This window comes from Convolutriloba macropyga, chromosome 1, assembly GCF_964194025.1.
Source record: "Convolutriloba macropyga chromosome 1, txConMacr16.3, whole genome shotgun sequence".
NCBI lineage: Eukaryota > Metazoa > Xenacoelomorpha > Acoela > Convolutidae > Convolutriloba > Convolutriloba macropyga.
This window is the reverse complement of record NC_134468.1, coordinates 53656049-53667848: the sequence shown is the minus strand read 5'-3', so window position 1 is coordinate 53667848 and position 11800 is coordinate 53656049.

Here is an 11800-nt window from a genome sequence, read left to right as displayed (position 1 = left end):
AGTAATTGCAAATTGCTCAGTTTGAAAACTTGAAAACCCTCCAGGGTAGATGTATGTGAATTATTCTATTCTAGATCGTTCGTTAGAGGTAGTGAAACTAATACGGCTTCTATTTTCTTAAAAATGAAAGCATTAAAATTCTTTACTAGACATTCAGGCTCCCCTAGTGACTGCTGCAGGACAACATTTTTCCCCAAAAGTTGCTGCAGCATAGAATACTTAACACACTTATTTTCACTGGCAACACATTTTTCGAGGTATTCAATTTCCTTTTCGGTAAACAGCTCAAAATTTTCCAAAACTGAATTAAGAAACCGGCTTTTGGCTTGTGAATTTCCATTCTTAAGGTAAGCTTTCACAGAATTTCTTCTCAATCTTTTCACGTATGGTTTCTCACATATTTAGTTTTCAGAGGATGGTGCTTATCGACATAGCTAATTTCGTTCATTAAAACAATGTTCCAAACATGTTCAGGATTATCTCTGTTGATCGGTGCAACAATATTTTCTGCAAACGCTGCCAGGTCAAAATTTCACCATTTTCTGCACAAGGTCTTCTTTGCTGCTAAGTTCTCGTGCTTTTGCAGAAGATCAAAGTGCACAACTTCATGATCAGAGGTTGTAACGAAATTTACAAAAGGTTGTGATACTTCAACCTCCTCGGAAGTAATGACTTGGTCTAAAGTCCACCACTTTTGTGAGTAGGCACTGTAACTTGCTGTTGCAAACCAAAATCATCCAAAAAATATCCAATTTTTTGACGCACCGTTTGACAGCAGCATAGAAATATTGATATCGCCTACAATAATGTTTTTTTTGAAGAACAGCGCTTTTTCTCAAAAACCGAGGTTATTTCACTTATAAAGACACGTACATTAGTATTTGGTTGACGGTATATACAAACCAAAAGACACACGGAATTGACCTGGGTAAATTCAAGAAAAACCACCTCCGCGTTCGTAAAGCACTTGTTTGGAAAATTATCGACACGTAAGTTCCAACATAGAACACCGCTAATCCTCAGCCATTTTTATCTTTTCAATTTGCACTTAAGTAATAATAGCCACTTGGTCAACACTGCTGGAAGAAAAACTCATCATTTGCGTTATCTTTGATCCACGTTTCTGTTAAAATTAAGAGGTTAACATCATTAGCTTCAATAAGATTTCTTTTATTTGCGAGGTCTTGTTGCGAACCAATCTTGTACTATGTACTTTTACACGGTTATTGACAGATATGAAATTAGATAGTCATGTATCAGAGGAGGCCAGCCATTCTCTCGTTTTCTGATTTAAATAAAAAATTGAAAAACTTTTGGGCCAAAAATTGGGAGACTCAACTTGATCTTTATCGAATTTGAATACACAGTGGAAAGTTTTCTGACGAGATCCTTCCCTGGATATTCCAAGGATACCCAGTAGATCAACTCCCTTGTTCTTGCAATAATCTCTTATATCATCCGTAGCGACAGAGTTGCTTAAACGAAGAATGTAGAGATGCCGTCTTTTCGGTGGTCTTTTAATTGCTCTGACTTTCGTCTGATTATAAATATTTGTGCCCTGCTTGACATTTTTTGGTTTTCTGTTTTGAGATTCCTTGTCGGCATGCACGTTTTCATTGTGTTCAGTTTTCTGTTTCTTTGAATTACAATCGCTAGCAGTACTGTCAGTCCAATTTCTGGAAGCAGCTCTAAAATACGTGTAATCCGGTTTCTTCAGAGAATTTATCTCCAGCTTAAGTGATTGAAATTCAGAAATCAGAGAGTATATTCGCTCTAATTTAACTTCAAGAGCAGATATTCGATCAAACGCTGATAACTATGTTGCAAAAGTTGGCAAAGAGTTCGGACAAGACGAAAATATCATTACTATGCAATTTGCTGTCTGAGCAATTCCAAGGCAGGATCCATGAACAAAATTAGATTCTCATCGAACGCAGATAACGCGTTCTGGTTCTTTACATAAACCCATGCACACAGTGCATGGCGGACAGGATCAGGGAGGTGGCGGGATAAAGCCGTCATGCTTTGGGACAAATAAATACATTCCGAAGACTTCAGTAAGCGCTGAATAAGTCATAATTAAACGAATAGTCTAAGTCCTATTATCTAAATAAAACATTATAAGAAGACAAATAAATCAATTGACCAAATGCGGAGAACTCTCGCCCCAAATGTTGACTGAGAAAAAAACTTGAGAGGAATAAGTTCTTCGAATAACTAAGCTAAATGAATAAATCAAGCAGATGCGGAGAAACCTCACGCCAAAAGCTAGAAAAATTCAAATCAAGATGTTAGTCCCAGTTACGGACTCTTCTACGGGAATCTGAAGTCCCCAGTAATTGGAACTACCCAAACAATGTCCGGCCTCTAATCATTAAGTAAATAACAACAATCACGAGCAGAAACACAGTAAATAGCCTCCCGAATGAAAAATGGAGACTATTTAATAAGTTTATCACAATAATTAGGCTAATCACAACAAATCGCACATCTCTGAGGGTTTTGTGACGGTTTGCAAAATTTTATGAGTCACGTCCATGCTTGAAAAATTTTGAGCCACAAAATTGGATCCGAATGAGCACATTTTTCTCCCGTGAAAGAGCGAGTGTAAGAGCGAAGACAGTGAAGTTCCAATTTAAGTCCTCTTATATTTCATAATTTTTCCCACCATTAAATTTGGGGTTCAGATTGGGAGAATGGGAATCGTGGAATTCAAATTTTACGCTCATGGTTCCTTCGAAAACATTTTTCAATGCCGGAATAAAATATTTTCCACTACTACTATACTATTGGACCATAATGTTACGTAAACCTAGATTTTTTTTACAAAGCGAAACAAACTTCAATTAAAACAACAATCTGAGTTCAATTTAGTTTTTAGTAACGTGTCATTACGTTTTAGGCTTTTTAGAATATCTAGTATTCTATTTTTACAATTTTCACACAAAAATGAAGCGACGTCCGGTTCAATTATTCGATTTTCTAACAAATTTCCTAACAGAGTTCTCTTTGTAATTTTGCATCAAAATGTCCAAGAAATTTTGATTGGGTTCAGACCAAGATTTTCGATCACTATTTATGTACCTACCAACCTTTCATTTTCTCTGAAGAAAAAGGTCACAGTTTTTGATTCATCTAAAGGAGCAAAACTTTGTTTAGGAATAAGGTCTTGAAAATTCCTTTTCTCGTAAAATTTCGAATTAAAGTAGACCCGATAGCCTCTAAGAACATCTGATTGTGTTGTATACCAAAATATACGTGACCGCTTGATCGGCCTCAAATTCTTTGGTATTCATTTCAAGCAAACTGGTTCAATCTTTTCGAAGATCCTGCACACCTCCGCAATAGATCACGTGAGACTGTTATTTTTTTGCTATCATCTAGCTGCATGCATTTTGTGTACCAGATTGATTTTAAGTTAAATTGCTAATATTTTTTTTCGTCCATGAAAATAGGATGAGCTTAATTGCAACAGCTTGTCAAAAAGTAGAACAAAACAGCTTAGCATCTTTTCTGCTCAAGCGCATTTAACGAGAATGAAAACTCGCTTGAAACTTCACAATGTCATGCCTCTGTTCACGCTGTAGCGCAAATTAAGTCTGCTGAGCAGAAACAACACATAATTGGAACAAATGGTGCTGTATATAGCATTTTTATGCTATAGTGTATTACCACTCGTAATTCTTGTGTTTTCAATTTGTTTTCGTACTGCTTTTTACGCGTAAAAATGGTGAAATATCGTGAATAAAAAGTTCTTATACCCACTGCTTTCCTCAATTTTTTTGAACAGTGGACTTCTCGACTCAGAAAGTAGAGCTGATAGTCTGTATTTGGAAATTTATGGATGTTGTATCACTATCCTTTTAGTGGAAAATTTTTCACGATTGGCCTCAGGAAGACCATAGTATTCTAAACGCTATTACTTCAACCGATAGGAGGGGACTTGTTCGAAAGATGCGTCGCCCAATGGGTGGCGACAATCAAAAACGATCCAGAAAATTGAGACGTCTCACCCAATGATATGTCGTATTCTTTGGGTCTCAAATCTTTTACGGGAAAAATCTGGGAGCGAGAAGTAGCGGCATTCCTCAAAAAATTTTTCAGAAAACGTAGCGAAAGTTATTTTTTTCATTCGAAACAAACTGATAATTTTGATAAATTGATTGGTTGTGAACCAAGGTTTCAATAATTTACGTGGGTACCGTGAAGATTTTTGGGTACAAAACTGATTGTGGTAAAACTAAAAGTATTATCTTTAGGAATAGTATTATCATTAGTAATAGTATTAACTTTAGTATTAGGATCAGCATTATCTACATCTTTATCTCTGGTAAAACTAATAGTATTAGCATTAACATCCTTATCATCAATTTCATCACTTAAACAGCGTTCTGATTGTTTTATATGTTCATTTCTGTGTGTTTAATAAACTCCTTCTTTGAATTGAATGACAGATTACAAGCGACGCCAAAATGTTTTGCGTTATGACGTGGGTTATTTCTTAAGTGAAAATATTTTAAAAGTAAGAATTGAATTTCAAAAAAATTAAGAAAAGGCTTCAAAATGCGATAATTTAAAAAAAGAACTCGGCGAGTTTGTTAAGATAAGTGTAGAGCACAACTCCGTGAATGTTTTATATGTTATGATATGATTAGCATAAAATATAGATACAATAATATGTGTAAATATCATAATAATCCAGATTTATTTCATGCAATATGTGTAAAAGGTATAAACATATAACATCCTTTAAATTTGGTAGAGATAAATGTAAGTTGTGTGTTTATTTAAATAGATATAGATTCAGCCACACTAAAAATCAATTCCAAGGACATGTATATCAGTATAAAATCTGTATATCAGTTATAAACTCTAGGGGAGATATGAAAAAGAAAATAAACATAATTACTTTACTAGATTTAAGCTGGTATTTTTTTCAGTTTGTTTTTTTTTGCAACTTGGATTTACGTGCTTTTTACACGCTCTCATTAGTTATGATGTACTGGGGACGTCCACTGAAGACAGTGGGGATCTGCGAAGCAGTTTCACTGATAGAACCCTAACTATCCGTTTGATAGTTGTTAATTACCAGCTTTACTCTGTACTAGTGGATTGCACTAAGTGAGATAAGAAATGATAGTTTTGAAAAATATTTGAAGGGAAATAGAGTAATGTGTATATTTAGTAGCCGATATATCCAAAACTATAATAGTGGATAAAACAGGGAAACCGATTAGGCACGAAGTTTGCGCCAGCATCGGGGGAATTGTCCGAATCTCGTGGCTGGTCGGTTTTCCTCTCTGTTATCCACTACTTTCTTGTTACATCTTAACTTTAGTCCATTTGGGCTAATCAACCACAAACACAAAAAACACGCTCGCTTCTAAATGACGCAGTTGATACACAGCATGCAAACAACACCAAGGAGACCCGTGTTGAGAAATTCTTCGGATTTAAACATAAGAAATCGTCGGTTTCCGACGCTTTTACTTCGCCAAAACCGATCAAAGCCCTTACGTTTTTTTCGTCGTTTTGGTCGGTTTTTGGTAGGTATTTTAACGTAAGAATCGTCGGTTTTGCCATTCTAAAAATCTCAGAAACCGGACAATCCCTGCCAGGATTCGAACCTTCGACCCCTATATTACTAGCCACCTTCTCCTCCACTGCACCACTTGTCACTTAGTGTTATTCTATTTCTTTTATATTTAAAACAAATTGAGACTGACAATACCGACAAAAAACGACGATAATCGACACTTCTTACTGCCAAAACCGACAATACCGACGAAAACTACGCTAATCGACACTTCTTACATCAAATACCGACAATACCGACGAAAACGTGGATAATCGACATTTCCTACATAAAAAACCGACGAAATAGACAAAAGTCGACCAAAAACGACAGTTCTAGCTTCGATTTCGTCGCAATTTCTCAACCCGGGAAGCACTTCTGGCAATTACACTTATTCAGTCGCTCACTTTTAAATCTACAATTCATTACTCGTAAACGACTTAACAAAATTGACAAATTGTCACGGTTACGTCTCGTAAAAACGCAATTAAGATACCATTGGATTCATTTTTTACAAATAGTTTGGTTTAGACTACCAAAAAAGAAATCCATTTGGATACTGTCCACTGCCCCCCCCCATACAACGTTGACTTCCACTTCTACTCAAACAGACTCTAATTGTAACAAATCGCACACCTGTCAGGGTTTTGTGACGCTTTGCAAAATTTTATGAGTCACGTCCAGGCTTGAAAAAATTGTTTTTTGAGCCACAAAATTGGATCCGAATGAGCACATTTTTCTCCCGTGAAAGAGCGATTGTAAGAGCGAAGACAGTGAAGTTCCAATTTAAGCCCTCTTGTACTTCATAATTTTTCCCACCATTAAATTTGGGGTTCAGATTGGGAGAACGGGACTCGTGGAATTCAAATTTTACGCTCATGGTTCCTTCAAAAACATTTTTCAATGCCGGAATAAACTATTTTCTACTTCCACTACTACACTATTGTACCATAATGCTACGTAAACCTAGAATTTTTTTTTCACAAAGCGCGAAAAATTTCAAATAATACAACAGTCTGAGTTTAATTTAGTTTTTAATAACGTGTCATTACGTTTTAAGCTTTTTAGAATATCCAGTATTCTATTTGTACAATTTCCACACAAAAATGAAGCGATGTCCGGTTCAATTATTCGACTTTCTAACAATTTTCCTAACAGAGTTGTCTTTGTAATTTTGCATCAAAATGTCCATGAAATTTTGATTGGGTTCAGACCAAGATTTTCGATCACTATTTATGTACCTACCAACCTTTCATTTTCTCTGAAGAAAAAGGTCACAGTTTTTGATTCATCTAAAGGAGCAAAACCTTGTTTAGGAATAAGGTCTTGAAAATTCCTTTTCTCGTAAAATTTCGAAGTAAAGGAGACCCGATAGCCTCTAAGAACATCTAGGAAAGAGTTTTCACGCCTCTGATTGTGTTTTATACCAAAATATACGTGACCGCTTGATCGGCCTCAAATTCTTTGGTATTCATTTCAAGCAAACTGGTTCAATCTTTTCGAAGATCCTGCACACCTCCGCAAGAGATCACGTGAGACTGTTATTTTTTTGCTATCATCTAGCTGCATGAATTTTGTGTACCAGATTGATTTTAAGTTAAATTGCTAATATTTTTTTTCGTCCATGAAAATAGGATGAGCTTAATTGCAACAGCTTGTCAAAAAGTAGAACAAAACAGCTTAGCATCTTTTCTGCTCAAGCGCATTTAACGAGAATGAAAACTCGCTTGAAACTTCACAATGTCATGCCTCTGTTCACGCTGTAGCGCAAATTAAGTCTGCTGAGCAGAAACAACACATAATTGGAACAAATGGTGCTCAATGTAGCATTTTTATGCTATAGTGTATTACCACTCGTAATTCTTGTGTTTTCAATTTGTTTTCGTACTGCTTTTTACGCGTAAAAATGGTGAAATATCGTGAATAAAATGTTCTTATACCCACTGCTGTCCTCAATTTTTTTGAACAGTGGACATCTCGACTCAGAAAGTAGAGCGGATAGTCTGTATTTGGAAATTTATGGATGTTGTATCACTATCCTTTTAGTGGAAAATTTTTCACGATTGGCCTCAGGAAGACCATAGTATTCTAAACGCTATTACTTCAACCGATAGGAGGGGACTTGTTTGAAAGATGCCTCGCCCAATGGGCGGCGACAATCAAAAACGGTCCAGAAAATTGAGACGTCTCACCCAATGATATGTCGTATTCTTTGGGTCTTAAATCTTTTACGGGAAAAATTTGGGAGCGAGAAGTAGCGGCATTCCTCAAACAATTTTTCAGAAAACGTAGCGAAAATTATTTTTTTCATTCGAAACAAACTGATAATTTTGATAAATTGATTGGTTGTGAACCAAGGTTTCAATAATTTACGTGGGTACCGTGAAGATTTTTGGGTACAAAACTGATTGTGGTAAAAGTAAAAGTATTATCTTTAGGAATAGTATTATCATTAGTAATAGTATTAACTTTAGTAGTAGGATCAGCATTATCTACATCTTTATCTCTGGTAAAACTAATAGTATTAGCATTAACATCCTTATCATCAATTTCATCACTTAAACAGCGTTCTGATTGTTTTATAAGTTCATTTCTGTGTGTTTAATAAACTCCTTCTTTGAATTGAATGACAGATTACAAGCGACGCCAAAATGTTCTGCGTTATGACGTGGGTTATTTCTTAAGTGAAAATATTTTAAAAGTAAGAATTGAATTTCAAAAAATTAAGAAAAGGCTTCAAAATGCGATAATTTAAAAAAAGAACTCGGCGAGTTTGTTAAGATAAGTGTAGAGCACAACTCCGTGAATGTTTTATATGTTATGATATGATTAGCATAAAATATAGATACAATAATATGTGTAAATATCATAATAATCCAGATTTATTTCATGCAATATGTGTAAAAGGTATAAACATATAACATCCTTTAAATTTGGAAGAGATAAATGTAGGTTGTGTGTTTATTTAAATAGATATAGATTCAGCCATACTAAAAATCAATTCCAAGGACATGTATATCAGTATAAAATCTGTATATCAGTTATAAACACTAGGGGAGATATGAAAAAGAAAATAAACATAATTACTTTACTAGATTTAAGCTGGTATTTTTTTCAGTTTGTTTTTTTTGCAACTTGGTTTTACGTGCTTTTTACACGCTCTCATTAGTTATGATGTACTGGGGACGTCCACTGAAGACAGTGGGGATCTGCGAAGCAGTTGCACTGATAGAACCCTAACTATCCGTTTGATAGTTGTTAATTACCAGTTTTACTCTGTACTAGTGGATTGCACTAAGTGAGATAAGAAATGATAGTTTTGAAAAATATTTGAAGGGAAATAGAGTAATGTGTATATTTAGTAGCCGATATATCCAATACTATAATAGTGGATGAAACAGGGAAGCCGATTAGGCACGAAGTTTGCGCCAGCATTGCGGGAATTGTCCGAATCTCGTGGCTGGTCGGTTTTCCTCTCTGTTATCCACTACTTTCTTGTTACATCTTAACTTTAGTCCATTTGGGCTAATCAATCACAAACACAAAAAACACGCTCGCTTCTAAATGACGCAGTTGATACACAGCATGCAAACAACACCAAGGAGACCCGTGTTGAGAAGTTCTTTGGATTTAAACATAAGAAACCGTCGGTTTCCGACGCTTTTACTTCGCCAAAACCGATCAAAGCCCTTACGTTTTTTTCGTCGTTTTGATCGGTTTTCGTAGGTATTTTAACGTAAGAATCGTCGGTTTTGCCATTCTAAAAATCTCAGAAACCGGACAATCCCTGCCAGGATTCGAACCTTCGACCCCTATATTACTAGCCACCTTCTCCTCCACTGCACCACTTGTCACTTAGTGTTATTCTATTTCTTTTATATTTAAAACAAATTGAGACTGACAATACCGACAAAAAACGACGATAATCGACACTTCTTACTGCCAAAACCGACAATACCGACGAAAACTACGCTAATCGACACTTCTTACATCAAATACCGACAATACCGACGAAAACGTGGATAATCGACATTTCCTACATAAAAAACCGACGAAATAGACAAAAGTCGACCAAAAACGACAGTTCTTGCTTCGATTTCGTCGCAATTTCTCAACCCGGGAAGCACTTCTGGCAATTACACTTATTCAGTCGCTCACTTTTAAATCTACAATTCATTACTCGTAAACGATTTAACAAAATTGACAAATTGTCACGGTTACGTCACGTAAAAACGCAATTAAGATACCATTGGATTCATTTTTTACAAATAGTTTGGTTTAGACTACCAAAAAAGAAATCCATTTGGATACTGTCCACTGCCCCCCCCATACAACGTTGACTTCCACTTCTACTCAAACAGACTCTAATTGTAACAAATCGCACACCTGTAAGGGTTTTGTGACGCTTTGCAAAATTTTATGAGTCACGTCCAGGCTTGAAAAATTTGTTTTTTGAGCCACAAAATTGGATCCGAATGAGCACATTTTTGTCCCGTGAAAGAGCGAGTGTAAGAGCGAAGACAGTGAAGTTCCAATTAAAGTCCTCTTGTACTTCATAATTTTTCCCACCATTAAATTTGGGGTTCAGATTGGGAGAAGGGGAATCGTGGAATTCAAATTTTACGCTCATGGTTTTATATGTTATGATATGATTAGCATAAAATATAGATACAATAATATGTGTAAATATCATAATAATCCAGATTTATTTCATGCAATATGTGTAAAAGGTATAAACATATAACATCCTTTAAATTTGGTAGAGATAAATGTAGGTTGTGTGTTTATTTAAATAGATATAGATTCAGCCATACTAAAAATCAATTCCAAGGACATGTATATCAGTATAAAATCTGTATATCAGTTATAAACTCTAGGGGAGATATGAAAAAGAAAATAAACATAATTACTTTACTAGATTTAAGCTAGTGTTTTTTTCAGTTTGTTTTTTTTGCAACTTGGTTTTACGTGCTTTTTACACGCTCTCATTAGTTATGATGTACTGGGGACGTCCACTGAAGACAGTGGGGATCTGCGAAGCAGATTCACTGATAGAACCCTAACTATCCGTTTGATAGTTGTTAATTACCAGTTTTACTCTGTACTAGTGGATTGCACTAAGTGAGATAAGAAATGATAGTTTTGAAAAATATTTGAAGGGAAATAGAGTAATGTGTATATTTAGTAGCCGATATATCCAATACTATAATAGTGGATGAAACAGGGAAACCGATTAGGCACGAAGTTTGCGCCAGCATTGCGGGAATTGTCCGAATCTCGTGGTTGGTCGGTTTTCCTCTCTGTTATCCACTACTTTCTTGTTACATCTTAACTTTAGTCCATTTGGGCTAATCAATCACAAACACAAAAAACACGCTCGCTTCTAAATGACGCAGTTGATACACAGCATGCAAACAACACCAAGGAGACCCGTGTTGAGAAATTCTTCGGATTTAAACATAAGAAATCGTCGGTTTCCGACGCTTTTACTTCGCCAAAACCGATCAAAGCCCTTACGTTTTTTTCGTCGTTTTGATCGGTTTTCGTAGGTATTTTAACGTAAGAATCGTCGGTTTTGCCATTCTAAAAATCTCAGAAACCGGACAATCCCTGCCAGGATTCGAACCTTCGACCCCTATATTACTAGCCGCCTTCTCCTCCACTGCACCACTTGTCACTTAGTGTTATTCTATTTCTTTTATATTTAAAACAAATTGAGACTGACAATACCGACAAAAAACGACGATAATCGACACTTCTTACTGCCAAAACCGACAATACCGACGAAAACTACGCTAATCGACACTTCTTACATCAAATACCGACAATACCGACGAAAACGTGGATAATCGACATTTCCTACATAAAAAACCGACGAAATAGACAAAAGTCGACCAAAAACGACAGTTCTTGCTTCGATTTCGTCGCAATTTCTCAACCCGGGAAGCACTTTTGGCAATTACACTTATTCAGTCGCTCACTTTTAAATCTACAATTCATTACTCGTAAACGATTTAACAAAATTGACAAATTGTCACGGTTACGTCTCGTAAAAACGCAATTAAGATACCATTGGATTCATTTTTTACAAATAGTTTAGTTTAGACTACCAAAAAAGAAATCCATTTGGATACTGACCACTGCCCCCCCCCCCCCCCCCCCCAATACAACGTTGACTTCCACTTCTACTCAAACAGACTCTAATTGTAACAAATCGCACACCTG